This window comes from Rhinoraja longicauda, chromosome 19 (assembly GCF_053455715.1).
Source record: "Rhinoraja longicauda isolate Sanriku21f chromosome 19, sRhiLon1.1, whole genome shotgun sequence".
Classification (NCBI taxonomy): domain Eukaryota; kingdom Metazoa; phylum Chordata; class Chondrichthyes; order Rajiformes; family Arhynchobatidae; genus Rhinoraja; species Rhinoraja longicauda.
In genome coordinates this window covers 18,417,179-18,428,598 of record NC_135971.1, presented here as the reverse complement: position 1 = coordinate 18,428,598, position 11,420 = coordinate 18,417,179, and the positions used below count along the sequence as shown (strand labels likewise).

The 11,420-nt window shown below is 55.4% G+C and overlaps 2 long non-coding RNA genes across 2 annotated transcripts in view; both read right to left on the bottom strand.

The window, feature by feature from the left end:
- Positions 1 to 11,420, bottom strand: part of LOC144603184 (uncharacterized) — a 497,022-nt gene that overhangs the window by 9,857 nt on the left and 475,745 nt on the right. The gene's annotated exons all lie outside the window — the stretch shown is intronic.
- Positions 5,833 to 10,756, bottom strand: LOC144602801 (uncharacterized). Its single transcript, XR_013548511.1, has 3 exons — positions 10,722 to 10,756; positions 8,245 to 8,301; positions 5,833 to 5,886 (listed from the first exon to the last, which is right to left on the bottom strand). It is a non-coding gene; the product is annotated as an uncharacterized LOC144602801 (long non-coding RNA).

Sequence of the window (11,420 nt, the reverse complement as noted above, 5' to 3'; positions counted from 1 at the left end):
CCCTTCTCACCCTCTCTCTCTCTCCCTCTCCCCCTCTCCCGGTCTCCCTCCCTCTCGGTGCCCGGACTCTGCGCCTTGAGTCGGGGTCTCTGGTCCGGACTGGGGCGAGTCCCGGGGGGTCGGGACCGGTGGGAGAGTCTCTGGGCGACCGGTCGAGGAGCCCCCTGAGCGGCGAGAACTTCCTGCTTCGCTGCGATCCGTGGGTGGAAGCGAGGAGAGAGGGAGGGAGGGAGGGAGGGAGGGAGGGAGGGAGTGGAGAGAGGGGAGGGAGGGAGGGAGGAGGGAGTGGAGAGAGAGAGGGAGGGAGGAGGGAGGGTGGGAGGGGGAGGGAGAGAGGGAATGGAGAGAGGGAGGGAGGGGGGAGGGAGTGGAGAGAGAGAGGGAGGGAGAGGGAGAGAGGGAGGGAGGGAGGGAGGGAGGAGAGGGAGAGGGGAGATGAGGAGGGAGGAGAGGGAGAAGGGAGGTGAGGAGGGGGAGAGGGAGGGAGAGGTGAGGAGCGGGAGAGGAGGGGGGGGGTAGGGAGGAGTGGGAGGGGAGGGGAGGTGAGGAAGGCGAGAAGGAGGGTGGGGAGGGGAGAGAGGGAGGGAGGGGGAGAGGGAGGGAGGGAGGGGGGGAGGAGGGAGGGTGGGAGGGAGGGTGGGAGGGGGGAGGGAATGGAGAGAGGGAGGGAGGGAGGGAGGGTGGGAGGGGGAGGGAGAGAGGGAATGGAGAGAGGGAGGGAGGGAGGGAGTGGAGAGAGGGAGGGAGGGAGATGAGGAGGGGGGAGAAGGGAGGTGAGGAGGGGGAGAGGAGAGAGCAAAGAGAGGGGAGGTGAGGAGAAAGAGGGAGGGAGGGAGGGGGGTGGCGGAGAGGAGAGGGAGGAGAAAGCAAAGAGAGGGAAGATGAGGAGGGGAGGGAGGGAGGGGAGGGAGGAGGGAGGGAGGGAGGGGAGGGAGGGAGGGAGGGAGGGAGGGAGGGAGGGAGGGAGGGAGGGAGGGAGGGAGGGAGGGAGGGAGGGAGGGAGGGAGGAGGAATGGAGGGAGGAATGGAGGGAGGAGAGGGAGAGGGGAGATGAGGAGGAGGAGAGGGAGAGGGGAGGTGAGGAGGGGGAGAGGAGGGGGAGGTAGGGATGAGTGGGAGGGGGAGGGGAGGTGAGGAGGGCGAGAAGGAGGGTGGGGAGGGGAGAGAGGGAGGGAGGGAGGGAGGGGGAGAGGGAGGGAGGGAGTGAGGGAGAAAGAAAGGGTGAGATGGAGGAAGAGGGGAGGTGAGGAGGGGAGGTGAGGAGGGGAGGAGAGGGAGGAGAGGGGTGAGGAGGGGGAGAGGGAGGGAGGGGGAGGTGAGGAGGGAGGGAAATGGGGGGAGAGGGAGGAAGAGGGGAGGTGAGGAGAGGGAGGGAGGAGGGGAAGAGAGGGAGGGGGGAAGGAAGAGAGGAGGGGGGAGGTAGGGAAGGAGGGTGGGAGGGTGGAAGGAGGGAGGGAGAGGAATGTGAGAGGAGGGTGTGGGGGAGAGGAGAGGGGATGGGAGCAGGAGAAGGGAAGGTGAGGGGAAAGAGGGAGGGAGGGGAAGGAAGAGAGGAGGGGGGAGGTAGGGAAGGAGGGTGGGGGAGAGGAGTGGAAGGGGAGGAGGAGGGGTCGGGGAGAGGGAGGGATGTGAGAGGGAGGGATGGTGGGGAGGTGAGGAGGGAGGAGGGAGGGAGTGGGAGGTGAGGAGGGGGGGATGGAGGTAGAGGGAGGTGAGGAGGGGGAGATGGAGGGAGAGGGGAGGTGAGGAGGGGGGATGGAGGGAGAGGGGAGGTGAGGAGGGTGATAGGGAGGGAGAGGGAGGAGAGAGGGAGGGAGGTAGAGGGAGATGGAGGAAGAGGGAGGTGAGATGGGGAGGAGAGGAGGGAGAGGGGAGGTGAGGAGCGAGGGAGGGAAATGGGAGGTGAGGAGGGGGAGGGAGGAGGGAGGAGGGGGAGGGAGGAGGGGGTGGGGGGGAAAGAGGAAGAGAGAGCAAAAAGAGGGAGATGAGGAGGGAAGAGAGAGCAAAAAGAGGGGAGATGAGGAGGAAGAGAGGGAGGGAGAGGGGAGGTGAAAGGAGGGAGAGAGGTGGAAGAGAGGGTGGGAGGGGGGTGAGGAGGGAGGGGGAGGGAGTAAGTGTGGAGAGAGGGAGGGAGGAGGGGGGGAAGAGAGGTGGGGAATGGAGCAGGAGAAGGGAAGATGAGGGGAAAGAGGGAGGGAGGGAAGGAAGAGAGGAGGGAGGAGGGAGGGAAGGAGGGAGGGGGAGAGGAGTGGAAGGTGAGGAAGGGGGAGAGGGAGGGAGAGGGGAGGAGAGAGCAAAGGGAGGGAAGATGAGGAGGGGAGGAGAGGGAGGGAGAGGGGAGGTGAGGAGGGGCCCACAATTATGACTTTAAAAGAGACTAGACCAAGAGGACCCGTTGGGCCCAAACCCTCTCCTGCATTGGTGCAGCACCCACTCCTCTCTGCCCTCCCCCACCACCCCTCCCTCCTACCCCCCACTTCCCTTTCCCCCTCAACCCCCCTTGTCCACCCTCCTCCCACTTCCCTCCTCCCTCCCTCCCCCTCACCTCCCTCCCTAGGAGATAGATTTAACTTTAAAATGTGAATAACTTTAAAAATATAACACCGATTTCAATAAAACTACTTGCATTATCACTATAGTGACGATGGTGAGTATCAAGGTGGGCCTAAAATTGTTGGCTATCGTGTACCGTTTTGGCTGAAGTTAGACAATAGACAATAGGTGCAGGAGGAGGCCATTCGGCCCTTCGAGCCTGTACGCACCGCCATTCAATGTGATCATGGCTGATCATTCTCAATCAGTACCCCGTTCCCTGCCTTCTCCCATCCCCCTGACTCCACTATCCTTAAGAGCTCTATCCAGCTCTCTCTTGAACGCATTCAGAGAATTGGCCTCCACTGCCTTCTGAGGCAGAGAATTCCACAGTTCACAACTCTCTGACTGGAAAAGTTTTTCCTCATCTCAGTTCTAAATGGCCTACCCCTTATTCTTAAACTGTGGCCCCTTGTTCTGGACTCCCCCAACACTGGAACATGTTTCCTGCCTCTAACGTGTCCAACCCCTTAATAATCTTATACGTTTCGATAAGATCTCCTCTCATCCTTCTGAATTCCAGTGTATACAAGCCTAGTCGCTCCAGTCTTTCAACATATGACAGTCCCGCCATTCCGGGAATTAACCTAGTAAACCTACGCTGCACGCCCTCAATAGCAAGAATATCCTTCCTCAAATTTGGAGACCAAAACTGCACACAGTACTCCAGGTGCGGTTCTCACTAGGGCCCAGTTCAGTCACAGTCACAAACAAACAAACGAGAGTTTTAATATATGGATTTGGACAGAAATACAGAGACATCGTTGATGCAAACAGCAGAAGCTTTATTGAGAGTTGCACAGTGGTAGCAGAGTTGGTCACACACTGGTGTTGAGAGGGATTATTGGGGTGGGGCGGTTTGTGGTGTGTGAGTGAGTGCGGTCAGTGTGGGCCCCAGGGTCCCAACAGCGGCTGGAACGATCAACAACCAAGCATGGCTGAGATGGTATGGTGGACCGTCCAACAGTCTGCCGACTGCCCAGAGATGCAGGGTTGACCCGTGTGGTCAGGCAGCAGCAGGAGGAGGTGGTGGTGGTGGTGGCACTGGGGTGAACCAAAGGTCCCAGGTGGAGACAGGGCCGGGCCGAGCTTCCCATTGAGATCCGGGCGCCGAGGAGTGATGTTTTTACAGAGTCCAGGGGTGACATCAGCAAAGTCCACTCAATCTAGGAGAAATGGGAATGTCCATCGAGCAATGTCCAAGGAATCAAGGAGGAATCTTCAGAAGGTCCGAGTTGTCTAAGAGGATGGGTTGGGAATGTCCAAGGAGCTTAGAAGGGATCTTCGGAAGGTCCAAGGAGTCTGAGGATGGGTTGGGAATGTCCAAGAAGTTTGAGGGATCTTCAGAAGGATCAAGGAGTCTAAGGGGAAGGGTTGGGAATGTCCAAGAAGTTTAGGAGGGATCTTCAGAAGGTCCAAACAGTCTAAGAGGATGGGTTGGGAATGTCCAAGGAGTTTAGAAGGGATCTTCAGAAGGTCCAAGCAGTCTAAGAGGATGGGTTGGGAATGTCCAAGATGTTTAGGAGGGATCTTCAGAAGGTCCAAGCAGTCTAAGAGGATGGGTTGGGAATGTCCAAGGAGTTTAGAAGGGATCTTCAGAAGGTCCAAGCAGTCCAAGAGGATGGGTTGGGAATGTCCAAGAAGTTTAGGAGGGATCTTCAGAAGGTCCAAGGAGTCTGAGGATGGGTTGGGAATGTCCAAGAAGTTTAGGAGGGATCTTCAGAAGGTCTAAGGAAGAGGAAGGGTTGGGAATGTCCAAGAAGTTTAGGAGGGATCTTCAGAAGGTCCAAGGAGTCCAAGAGGATGGGTTGGGAATGTCCAAGGAGTTTAGGAGGGATCTTCAGAAGTTCCAAGGAGTCTAAGAGGAAGGGTTGGGAATGTCCAAGAAGTTTAGGAGGGATCTTCAGAAGGTCTAAGAGGATGGGTTGGGAATGTCGAAGGAGTTTAGGAGGGACCTTCAGAAGGTCCAAGGAGTCTTAGAGGATGGGTTGGGAATGTCCAAGAAGTTTAGAAGGGATCTTCAGAAGGTCCAACAGGTCCAGGAGGAATGTCGAAGGAGCAATGTCCAAGGAATCTCGGAGGAATGTTGGGAATGTCCAAGGAAGTCAGAAGGAACGTTGGGAATGTCCAAGGTGCGGAGGAGGAGTTCAGGAGGAATGAGAGGAATGTGCAAGGAGCATTGGAGGAATGTCGAGGATGTCCAAGGATGAATGTGATCGGGGGTCTCCTGGTCTCACGTTTGTTGACCCTGGGCAGGTGGGCCAGGGTCAACAAACTCCTCGTCGTTGTTCCACCATCCTGGAGGCGGGCAGTGATGGCCTGGGGTCCCCTCACGGCCGCCCCCTCCGTCCATCATCTGGGTTGGTCCGGGTGGTCCCGTGGGTTTGCTGGGCTTGGTCGTAGCACAGCCGCTGGGAGATATCGGGGCGCGGGATGTTGCAGGGAGCAGGAAAGCTGGCGAAACGTGAAGCGAAGCCGTGATTCTCCGTCCGTGTGTCGGCGCCGGGCTCACGGGAAGGGGCAGTTGGAGTTCCCAGTCGCGATGAACCAGATCTCTCTGTTGGAAGGTCAAAGAAAAAACAGCTCAGACCTCATGTGCAGGAAAGAACTGCAGATGCCGGCTTAAACCGTAGACACAAAGTGCCGGAGTAACTCAACGGGTCAGGCAGCCTCTGTGGAGAACATGGACAGGTGACGTTTCACAGAGTGCTGGAGTAACTCAGCGGGTCGGGCAGCATCTGTGGAGAACATGGATAGGCCTCAATAGCAAGAATATCCTTCCTCAAATTTGGAGACCAAAACTGCACACAGTACTCCAGGTGCGGTCTCACTAGGGCCCTGTACAACTGCAGAAGGACCTCTTTGCTCCTATACTCAACTCCTCTTGTTATGAAGGCCAACATGCCATTGGCTTTCTTCACTGCCTGCTGTACCTGCATGCTTCCTTTCAGTGACTGATGCACTAGGACACCCAGATCTTGTTGTACGTCCCCTGTTCCTAACTTGACACCATTCAGGTAATACTCTGCCTTTCTATTCTTACCACCAAAGTGGATAACCTCGCGCTTGTCCACATTAAACTGCATCTGCCATGCATCCGTAGTCGGGATGGAACCCGGGTCTCAGGCCACAGCATTCGCCGCAAGGCGGCAACTCTACCGCCGCACCACCGCGACCGCCCCTGGGACGTCTCGCTCGCGCACGAGTGGCAGAGTCACGCAACGCACCACGTCCACTCACCTCCTCAGCCTATGGCGACGGGGGGAACGGCGAGTCCTCGCGTCAGTCCCGAACCTGCAGTGCCAAGGTAGGGAAGGACAGAGAGAGTTAAGGAACATTGGTCCTCCAGTTCCCCTCAAGCTCACCATCCCAGACACGAGTGGGTTCACCGACGATGGCCGTTTGTCGGCACTGGGCCTGTACTCGCTGGAGTTTTGAAGAATGAGGGGGTGGGGGGGGGGGGGGGGACCTCATTGAAACGGAGAAAACCCACGCAATGTGGTCATGGCTGATCATTCTCAATCAGTACCCCGTTCCTGCCTTCTCCCCATACCCCCTGACTCCGCTATCCTTAAGAGCTCTATCTAGCTCTCTCTTAAATGCATTCAGAGAATAGTGAAAGGCCTGGAGAGAGTGGATGTGGAGAGGATGTTTCCACCAAAGATACGAGAGGAAGAAACATAGAAACATAGAAAATAGGTGCAGGTGTAGGCCATTCGGCCCTTCGAGCCTGTACGCACCGCCATTCAATATGATCATGGCTGATCATCCAGCTCAGTATCCCATACCTGCCTTCTCTCCATACCCCCTGATCCCTTTAGCCACAAGGGCCACATCTAACTCCCTCTTAAATATAGCCAATGAAATGGCCTCAACTACCGTCTGTGGCAGAGAATTCCACAGATTCACCACTCTGTGAAAAAAAACGTTCTCATATCGGTACTAAAAGACTTCCCCCTTATCCTTAAACTGTGACCCCTTGTTCTGGACTTCCCCAACATCGGTAGCAAGCTTCCTGCATCTAGCCTGTCCGACCCCTTAAGAATTTTGTAAGTTTCTATAAGATCCCCCCTCAATCTTCTAAATTCCAGCGAGTACAAGCCAAGTCTATCCAGTCTTTCTTCATATGAAAGTCCTGCCATCCCAGGAATCAATCTGGTGAACCTTCTCTGTACTCCCTCTATGGCAAGAATGTCTTTCCTCAGACTAGGAGACCAAAACTGTATGCAATACTCCAGGTGTGGTCTCACCAATGCCCTGTACAACTGCAGCAGAACCTCCCTGCTCCTATACTCAAATCCCCTCGCTATAAATGCCAACATACCATTCGCTTTCTTCACTGCCTGCTGCACCTGCATGCCTACTTTCAATGACTGGTGTACCACGACACCCAGGTCTCGTTGCATCTCCCCTTCTCCTATTCGGCCACCATTCAGATAATAGTCTGCTTCCTGTTTTTGCCACCAAAGTGGATAACCTCACATTTATCCACATTATACTGCATCTGCCATGCATTTGCCCACTCACAGAAGATGAACCACTCCGTTGAAATCGCCTATACGCCATTTTAGTAAGCAAAACCCGCCTCTCGCAGTGTAATCAGTGTTTTGGGGAACAGCATGTGTGATGACACCATTAAAATGCAGAATATATCTCATCTATCAATTCACAGATTGTTGTTATTTTTCTGTTTAAATGTTTCTGCAAGTTTCTGCCTACTAAAATGGCCGCCGTGACCTACTACGGTTTTTAGGGTCGAGTGGTCTATCTTGCTCCTCTAGTATCTTTGGTTTCCACTGGTGGGAGAGTCCAGGACTAGAGGTCACAGCCTCAGAATTAGAGGACGTTCTTTGAGGAAAGTGATGAGGAGGAATTTATTTAGTCGGAGGGTGGTGGATCTGTGGAATTCTTTGCCACAGAAGACTGGAGTCCAAGTCAGTGGATGTTTTTAAGGCAGAGATAGATAGATTGTTGATCAGTGCGGGTGTCAGGGGTTATGGGGAGAAGGCAGGAGAATGGGGTCGGGAGGGAGAGATAGACCAGCCATGATTGAATGGCGGAGTAGACTTGATGGGCCGAATGGCCCAGTTCTGCTCCTGTCACTTATGACATGATCGACAATAGGTGCAGGAGGAGGCCATTCAGCCCTTCGAGCCAGCACTGCCATTCAGATTTTAGATTTAGACATACAGCGCGGAAACAGGCCCTTCGGCCCACCGAGTCCGTGCCGCCCAGCGATCCCCAAACATTAACACTATCCTACACACACTAGGGACAATTTTTACATTTACCCAGTCAATTAACCTACACACCTGTACGTCTTTGGAGTGTGGGAAGAAACCGAAGATCTCGGAGAAAACCCACGCAATGTGATCATGGCTGATCATTCTCAATCAGTACCCCGTTCCTGCCTTCTCCCCATACCCCCTGACTCCGCTATCCTTAAGAGCTCTGTCTAGCTCTCTCTTGAATGCATCCAGAGAATTGGCCTCCACTGCCTTCTGACGATCTTGTTGATGATCTCCTCCGACCCCTCTCACCCCACCCCACACCGCACCCACTCTGCCCCATCCCCACCCCCACCCCCCACCCCTCACCCCACGCTCTCTGCCCCGTCCCCTCCCCCACCCCACCGTCCCCTCTCGCACTCACATGAATTCCACCCCCTCAGCCGCCGAGCGTTTGCGTCTGTCCTCCTCGTCTGAGTCCCTGTCACCGAGTGGGGAGACAGAGGGAGTGTTAGGGGGTGGGGGGGGGGGGGGGTGTGCGGAGTGTGACTCATCGGACCCCCTCCTCCCTCACCCCCAACCCCCTCCCCCACCCACTCCCCCCTCCACCCCCTCCCCCTCCCTCCCCCACCCGCTCCACCCCCCACCCGCTCTTTGTGAGTTAACCAACTCGTTCCGGGGATCATTCCTTTCTTGCCATAGAGGGAGTACAGAGAAGGTTCACCAGATTGATCCCTGGGATGGCAGGACTTTCATATGAAGAAAGACTGGATAGACTCGGCTTGTACTTGCTGGAATTTAGAAGATTGAGGGGGGATCTTATAGAAACTTACAAAATTCTTAAGGGGCTGGACAGGCTAGATGCAGGAAGATTGTTCCCGATGTTGGGGAAGTCCAGAACAAGGGGTCACACAGTTTTAGGATAAGAGGGAAGTCTTTTAGGACCGAGGTGAGAACGTTTTTTTTTCCACACAGAGATTGGTGAATCTGTGGAATTCTCTGCCACAGAAGGTAGTTGAGGCCAGTTCATCGGCTATATTTAAGAGGGAGTTAGATGTGGCCCTTGTGGCTAAAGGGATCAGGGGGGGTATGGAGAGAAGGCAGGTACGGGATACTGAGTTTAATGATCAGCCATGATCATATTGAATGGCGGTACGTACAGGCTCGAAGGGCCGAATGTCCTATCCCTGCACCTATTTTCTATGTTTCTATGTTTCTATGATTCCCCTGCCATGGGTAAAAGACTGTGCCTTTGCCCAATCTCATGCCCCTCCCTCTGATCAACCCTCAGTCCTATCCTACCCAACCTATGTCCAACACCCTCGTGAATCTCGGCACCCGTACCAGCTTCCCCCAGCCCCCAAAATACACACGCGTGACCCTGTGTCGTGTGTGTCCCGAGAGGCTCTAGGTTTAGGGAGCGAGGGGAGAGGTTTATAGGAGACTAGCGAAGTTGGGCCCATTCCCACACCCCCCATTCTCTCCTCCCCCAACCCCAATCTTACTCTCTCCACACCCCCCCCCCTTTCCCCACGACCTCCCCTTTTCCCAGTACCCCTCTTTCCCAGTCCCCATTCTCAGACCCCGCCACCATTCTCTCTCCCCCAGACACACTCTTACTCTCCCCCACCCCCCCCCCTTTCCCCACCCGGGTCTCCCGGGTGTGGGAGAGAGGAGAGAAGCAAGGGGAGAGAGGAGAGGGGAGCCCATACGCACAGACGCACAGCAGCGCCACGCTGAAATCCTTCAATAAATCAGTAGGAGGGGGGTTGCGCGAGCTCTTATTGCCTGCCACTGTATGTTTCTTTGTTTTTTCCTAGTCAGATGTGCAGCACTTTGGTCAACGTGGGTTGTTTTTAAATGTGCTTTACAAATAAAATTGACTTGACTTGACTTGACTTATTGCGCGAGCTCTTATTTTGACGTCACACGCTGAAGGCAATGGAAAAAACGGCTGAAATCTTTTTTTGTTTACTAAAACCTCTGTAACTTAAAAAATACACGACCGAATCAAATACAAAAATCATTTTCCAGCAGCGTTCAGCGTGGTGATTAAGGCGGTGCATAAAACGGGGCGCTACGGTTCACCGTTTTTGCCGAAATCAGCCGAAATAACTGAGAGAAAAAAGGTTTTGACTTTTAAACCTCTGTAACTTAAAAAATATAGGACCGAATTAAATAAAAACATCATTTTCGGCAAGCGTCCAGCGGCGTGATTAGGCGGTGCAAAAATTGTGGCGCTACGGTTCACCGTTTCGCCGAAATCAGCCGAAATCACTGTTACAAACATATATACTCTTCTGAGTTTTAGTATATTAAGAAAGATGTGCGGGCAGATTGTTATCGCACAGAGTGAGTGCAATGTGCTGCCAGGGGCGGTGGTGGAGGTGGATACGACAGGGGCGTTTAAGAGGCTTTGAGATGGGCAGATGGATATGGAGGGAATGGAGGGATATGGATCGAGGGCAGGCAGAGGGGATGAACTTGGCATCATGTTGAGCACGGACATGGTTGGGCCGAAGGGCATGTTCCCCTTGCTGGACTGTGTTCTATGTTGGATGACACTGAGTCCATTGCCCGCCCCGGTCACACACACGCCCCAGCGCACACACACACACACACACTCACACACACACACACACACACACACACACACACACACTCACTCACTCACACACTCACACACATACACACACACACACACTCACACACACACACACACACACACTCACACACTCACACACACACACACTCACTCACTCACACACTCACACACACACACACACACTCACACACACACTCACACACTCACACTCACACACACACTCACACACTCACACACATACACACACACACACACACACACACAACGCCCCAGCACACTCACACACACACACTCACCCGGACGCGTCTGACACATCTGCACTCCTGTCCCAGACGGGGAAGGAAACAAAGAATTAGGGGACGTTCGTCCACTCGTATTCTCCATCCCACTCCCCCCCTCCGGCTCCGGGACTCTTCCCAAGGGGGGACCGCCCGCCACAGCTGGAGGAGGAACAGCCCCTCACGCCGACTTCAGGACAAAGTCACGCCCCGTGACGTCAGGCCCCTCCTGTTCCCGCCTCTCTCCCAGACGCCCGGTCCCGCTCCAACATTGACCGTGATATTGACTCCCTTTCCCCCCCCTCCCTCCCCCCGCACCCGCTGCCCGGAACCGCCCGACGTTTCCATCGCTCCCCCCGCTCTCTTCACCGCTCCCTGCGACACCGACCCGCACTTCACGGCCTTGACATCTCCCGCCCGCTGTCTGTCTCTCTGACTCTGCGCGTTAAACAGCAACCTGATGGTCCATCAGCCGCACATCGCCTTGGTCACCCTGGTCACCCTCTCCTCTCCCACCCCCCCCCACCCCCACACCTCACCCCACCCTCTCCCACCCCTCACCCCACCCTCTCTGCACCGTCCCCTCTCCCCCCCCACCCCACCCTCTCCCACCCCCCCACCCCTCACCCCACCCTCTCTGTCCGTTGCCCCCCCCCCCCCCCCCGGACCGGTCCCACCTCACTCACATGCTGGATGAGCGTTTCACCCTCAGTCCTC